This window comes from Crocodylus porosus, unplaced genomic scaffold (assembly GCF_001723895.1).
Source record: "Crocodylus porosus isolate Cpor-Errol unplaced genomic scaffold, CroPor_comp1, whole genome shotgun sequence".
Lineage (NCBI taxonomy): Eukaryota > Metazoa > Chordata > Crocodylia > Crocodylidae > Crocodylus > Crocodylus porosus.
The window spans coordinates 19,262,803-19,269,672 of NW_017728951.1; positions in this window are offsets into that span (position 1 = coordinate 19,262,803).

Sequence of the window (6,870 nt, forward strand, 5' to 3'; positions counted from 1 at the left end):
ATAGGCCATCTTGTAAAAGAAACCCATCTCCAGTTAAATCTCAGTGAGCCAGTATTGTCCAATGCAGGAGGGGAAAAAAGGATTGTACAACATAACAGAATAGAAAGTTCAGTCCCTGTAGCGCAGACTAGACAGTATGAATGCTATTTGAGTTATTTTAAAAACTTTTTGTATGCTTTTATTCTTCAGAGCTGTTTAAAAAAAATCCTCAAATAGATTTCTTCTAAAGGTATGTAAATGGTACTGGCCGTATTTTACATGGAAGATAATACAAGGAATTTTTAGAGGCAGAATGCCAAGTACGTGCTAACTGAGGTCAGGTTGCTCAGAAGTGCATTTATAAATGAATTTGTTTGAATGCAGGTAGGGTGAGACTTTCAACTGTGCCTCGGAGAATGAAGTGCCAAGTGTCTTTGTCAGTAAAGAAGAGCCAGGTGCCTATCTCTCCAAGATGATTTTTGAAAGTCCTACCCTCTAATGGTACCCAGATGAACAATGGAGACAATGTTAGATGGATTATTTGCCATCTTGGGGTTATTTTGTGTTTCAGTAGTTTGTTTTAAATTCATTGTTTTGCACACATTCATCTTGATGTAGCCTGGAATATTTGTTCATAGGCAGGACTTGTCCCTGTCCCAGAAACAGGAACAATCCATCTCTTTTCAGGACCCCAGGACAAAGCTTATTTACCGTGCAAGTGGCCAGCTGTGACCGAAAAGATGTGCAGGTAGTGACATACATAATCCTTTGATGCAGACCTAAATTGCTACTTTAGGTGCCCAGAGCCCTGGCTTAGTTGCATTCTGACCCTAACGGTACATACGTTTCCTAAGCTGCTAAATTTCCACCAGTGTAGCTCTCTAGCTGAAAGCACTAGGGTTATTTAGTCTGGACAAGACGAGACTGACAGAGGATTTGATAACAGTCTTCAAGTAACTGAAAGGCAGTTCCAGGGAGGTTAGTGATGGACTTTGCTCTGTGGCTTTAGGGGCAGGATGAGAAGCAATGGCCTAAACTGCAGCACAGGAAATTTAAGTTGGGCATTAGGAAGGACTTTGACTATGAGGGTGGTCAGGCATTGGAACAGGCTCCCTAGAGAAGTGGATTTTCCATCCCTGGAGATTTCCAAGAGCAAGTTGAACAGACACTTGGCTGGGATGGTTTAGTCAGGGATTGATCTTGCCTTGAGCAGGTGGTTGGGCTAGATGACCTTGTGAGGTCCTTCCTGGACTTTTTTTTCCTGTGACCCTAATTATCTGTTGCTGAACAAGTGTGCACTACCCAAATCTTGGTCACATTGAGCTACTTGTTGACTAAGCCACAGCAGGATTCACAAGCCAAGAGTCAGGTCCTATAGATATTTTCAGAGCATGCCTACCAGTGTGCCTTGTCCAAAGTAATGGTGATGGTGCTTTGTGCACCCCCCCCATGCAACAGCCCCATGGTTAGACTACTCACATGGGAGGAGCCAGGATCAATGCTTTAATGTATAAAGGGATATTTTAATGCAGGTTACCTTTTTTGATGCAACATGGTATATTGTGATTGGCGTTACACTTTTTTAGTCTCATTCCTAAGACAGTCTTCTCACAAGTACTATAAAATGATTGTACCGCAGGAGAACGTTGTGTGAAATGACGTCCAGTGTGATGTGCAGAATACAAGAATGTGAGCATTTGCTCGTAATAATAACTAGTTGGGGAGCCATCTCAGTTTATTAGTTTTATAGAGTGCTCCATTGATTTTGTTAGTAACTTACAATTTGAGTGTATTAGATGACTGTTGGTATTTTAAAAAACTGAAATGAAAACATAAAACCAGACCTGACTTGTTATTTCAAACAATAAGCTCTGGCACTAGTTGCAAAAGAATTGCAAAATTAGATTGTTATATATTAAACAAGCTCTGCCTTTTGCCATCTGGAGCCCAATCCTGCCAACTCTTATTCATTGGTTTAAATGAGATTACTTGCACATGGTCAGCTATGCAGGCTCAGACCAGTTGATCATAATATACTTTCAACTAAGTTAAAGAATAATCCATTGTACCAGAGCTCAAAACCCAGATCCAGTTTTAATCTGCAATATCCAAACCCCAACATTTACGTATTTCTTTATAGAAATACAACTAGAATGTATGGTATCCAAGGCTAAGTACAGACGGTCAAAAAGCTGGAGGCTGAATTGATTCAGCTCAGCCCCTGGGGGTACTTTGCGTGTTAGTCTAAGCAAGGGAACGCACATTCACTTTTGATTCTGGAATGCAGCCACATGCCTAAATTGGCCCAGGCCAAAAGCTGGGGGATGCTAGAACATGCCTCCCTTTTTGACTGGAGCAGACACCTTGGGCCAAAATTAGCCGGCTCACCCTACAAGGGAGGGGTTCGCAGGGAAGATGCAAAGCGTCCTGGGATGCTGGGGGACTGTGAGGTACCTTGAACTGGGAGGGGATCTGGGACAGAAGTTCAATAGACCAATTTAACCTAAATCAGTTAAGTTTGATACTACATCCATCAGGTTTATCTTTAACCAGTTTCAGCCATTTTGAAAGAGGTTTACACTTTTGACCCAGTTTCTGATCACTTATATCAGTTTATGTGCAATTTCTGTCCCTAGTCCAAAGGGCTGCTCACCATCCTTTTTTCATAGATTTTGTAATTCTCTCTGCTTCCTAGTTTTGTCCGGGCCTGGGAACGTAAGTGTTGAAACACCACCAGACAAACTGTTCTCAGGGTTCCAGCGCTCCGTGCATAACTAGAAACATCCTGTGAGAAAACCTTGCAAGTTGGCCCAGCCCAACGTTGCAGCTCAAAGGGAACCACTTTGGACCTGGCAGAAGTGAAGGCAGCTTGGTTTCAGTGGAGTTGGACCCACTTGCTGGTTTTATCAGGAGACGTTCCGTGAAGTTTGGACGAACAACTTCTTGGTTGTAGGCCTAACATAAACACATGGGAAAATATATAGAAAGAAGCATGTATATATTTGATTGATCACCTACTGATATTCATTTTAAAAACCATTTAAAAAGTGTCTTTAGCTACATCTACGGCTTTTGATTTGAAGCTGGGTAATGGGAAAATAATTGTCCCTGGTGTAACCCCACTGTCTTTGATGGAACTACACCAGGATGGATTTAGCCCGATCATTTTAGGGAGGAACTAAATCTCTCAGAATCTCTTCATAGAAAAGAAGCCTCCAGGTATCTGATACCCCTTTGAGGTGAAAGGTGAAACAGAATGAAATCCATGAAACAAATTGGGCTACAGTTAGGACTGGCCTATAGATGATTGCATTTGCATAAGAAATAAGAACTGCACAAAATGTACTTAGGCCAAATAGTATTTGATACCTGTACTGATAAAGGGTTAGGACTTGGGGGAGGTTTATATTTCTCTGAGTAATTACAAAAAAAAAAGGAAGCTCATTAAATAGCAAAGTACACCACTGAGACTCATTGCATTTCCCCCGCGCCCTTCCTAGCCCATAGCAAAATCTTAACAATCTCAGTATCTGTAAAGACCTCAACAAAAAGTAAATGAAGGCCTTATTGTGAACTTAACCTAAAAGGGCAGGCTGTCTCTTTTACTTTGTTCCCCTCCTTGTGACTGAAAGCTGTGCAAACATCTACTGTCTGGTTCTTACATGATTGAAACTAGTTTCTGCCGTTTGCAGCTATGGAATACAGTGAGCTGATGAGCCTTCATAACTGCATGCGGTGATCTTATAGAAAAGTAGGGCTGGTGATTAACCCATTCAAATTGGATTAACCGTGGAAATGGTCTAATTCAGAGGTTCCCAAACTATGGCATGCATACCCCTGGGGGTATACAAGACATCTCTGGGTGGTATGCGAGAAAAATTGTGTAATGACAGATTTCATTTCCATTATAAGAATAAATGCCATTTAAAAGGTTAAAATATAAAACATATGCTGGTAAGGGTACACGGGCAGCTGGTGAATCTGGAAAGGGCTACACAATAAGAAAAAGTTTTGGAACCTCTGGTCTACTTGATTGCAGTGGGAACTGAATTTACCTTATAAAACTGGTCTACCTGCTATCAATGTTGGTTTGGTCAGGGGTTTCAAAGTGCATTCTGGACAAACTGGGCCCAGACTTGAAATAATTAATTTGCCTGAGACATAGGTGGCTTGTTAAAAGCTGATACCTTGTTTCACCTACCCTTATTCAGGAGAGTCATTAGACTAAAGGGAAGAGGAAAACAAACAACAAACTTATTTTCATAGTTGTATATTAGGGGTGTGTGAAGCCTGAATCAGGGACAGTGATTCGATTCGTTGATTTGGATCACTGTCCCTGATTTGATTTGGCTGAATCTGAAGATTCAGCGCTGATTTGGAGAATCAGTGATCTGCACATAGACACAGCTTTAAATGTTTTTTCTACATATCTTGAGGTAGCAGGCACAGCTCATGATCGCTGTGATGCTGGGGTGCATGGAGTGTCCCACAGGAGCGCAGGGGGGCCCTTCACGTGGAGGTACTTCCAGTCCACTTCTGGGTCTGCTGGGGAGCACACTGGGGGGGCCCCTTGCACCTCCCCGGCTTGGCGATCAGCTGCAGGGGGACCTCAGGTGCCCCCCCTAGACCAAGGAGGCACCAGTCACTGAGCCAGGGGGAATGGGGGAGCCCCCAGCATGCCCCCCGGTGTACCTGGAAGTGGACCAGAAGTGCTTCTGGTCCACTTCCAGGTCTGCTGCTGAGCATGCTGGGGAGCCGCCCGTGCTCCTGTGGGATGCTCCATGCGCCTCAGCATCACAGTAATCAGGAGCCCCTGCTACCTAGAGGTATGTAGAAAAAATATTTAAAACTGTGTCTATCTCCAAATCTCTCTAAATTGATTCAGAGGGTTCTGACTGATTCAGAGAGATGAAAGGGTCCTCTGATTCAGTTCAGATTCGGAGATTCGGTCATTGAATTGGGCTGAATCTGCGCCCAATTGAATCAGGGACCAAAGCTTTGCACAGCCCTATTTTACATTGCTTTGAGATCTTGGATGAAGCGTCTGTGGGGGTTGCATCCAGTTGCCCTGGTTATCAGCCTCACAGGAAATGCCGTTGCTGTGGGGGCAGATGGGGAAGCAGGGGCAGGGGCAACATACAGGGGGTTAACACAGGCCCCCTGTTTCAGTCCCTGCTTGTTGCTGCTGAATTCAGTGTCATCAACTGCCAGTGGCAGTGGGAATTGGTGTCACTGGGTGTTGGGGGTAGCAGTGGCAGCTACAGTAGGACGCCACAAAGGATCCCTGCATGAACCCTATGGCTGCTGGTTATGGCAGTAGGACCTTACAGCAGCAGCATCTCCCACAGGGGCAGGGAAAGCAGGAGGGCAACACAAGGCTGATGAGGAAACTGTGGGGGCTCCTCAGACACAACCTCCATGTTGTCCAGTGTGCAAAGCTTATCAGTTAAAGGTCTACGAAGATCCCACTCTCAAAGTCTTGAAAAGGTTCCTTAATACCGACTCAAGCTGAGTTAGAGGCTTTAGGCTGTTGCTGGTCTGCCTCTTTCACTATCTAGTACTCCTGGGACAGTGTCCAGAAAAAGAAGTTTACTGGAGCAGTAGCTATTGTGACAGTGCTGGCTGCCAACCTGAGAAAATTAGTCAAACTAATGACTGATACAAAGGACCCATTCTCCTTTCCTCTACCCCTTCCACTAAAAATACCCCCCCACTACTAAAAGATCAGGACCTGTTGTAGAGATAATGAAAAGTAAAAGGCTTACAAGGTGTTGTACAGGAAATTGCTTAGTTACCTACTGTCCATTCCTTTGCTACAGAGACAGGCACAGATTAAAACCACAGACTGGGCACATCTACATGTGCAATTAATGCAACTGAATATACTCCAGCTTAATTTGAACCTGAGTAAACTAGTCCCAATGTCACCATTTAACGTATTTAAGTGCAGTAATTTACTGTGGCATAGGGTAATACCTGTGTCTGATGGGACTATCCTAAAGTAAATTAATCTATTGCACACGAATTGCACTGCACATGTAGATGGTGGTACTTTACTGCACATTAAATTAGTCTAATGTGCAGTAAAGTGCATGCATAGATGCACCTAGAGTGGCCTAGAGCTGGGGGAGGGGAATTTTCAGAGCCAAATGGTGGCAGGTTCTTGAAGCTTTCATCTGGTATGAGGAGAGAAATACCAGATTGCCTCAGTTTCCGTTGAACACCATTCCCATATTTTGCCACATACCTTGTGACCTGCATCAGCCCTATTGGTCAGGGAGGGGAAAGTTCCAAATTCCTAACGCGCTGCTCTGTTTCCAGTAGCAGAAGAATGGCAAATACTGACTAGTAGACTTTTTCACTGACTTTGCTCAGCACCATTGGGAACTGGTCAAAACCAGCTGTTGATGTTAATGTAGCATGTCAGCATTCCAACTGCTTTTCAAAGACGGTATTCAATCTCCTTGCGTGGGGGAAGAAAATGAATCCTCAAAGCCTGTATCTTCCAAAGAAAAATCAACAGGTACTCAGTTCAGGTGCATGTTCATAAGTTTCATGAAGTATCTGCTTGCAGGCCCTTCGATTTTGAGGTGCACAAGTGGAGGTGTTTAAAGGACCTGAGCATTGGCAATGCATAGTGGGTGCACGCAGGTGCACGCACACTGCCTGAGATTGGCAGTGCACCCCCTGGAAGCTCCAGCCGTGAAACTGGAAGTGCCGGTAGAAGTGTACTTATGGTTTTGCTGCTGGGTTGGCATTTGGCCACCAGATCCCCCTCAGCCTTCTCTTTTGGAGGCTGAACAGGTTCAGGTCCCGTCGCCTCTCCTCGTAGGGCCTGCCCTGCTGCCCCCTGATCATGCGAGTGGCCTCCTCTGGACCCTCTCCATGCTG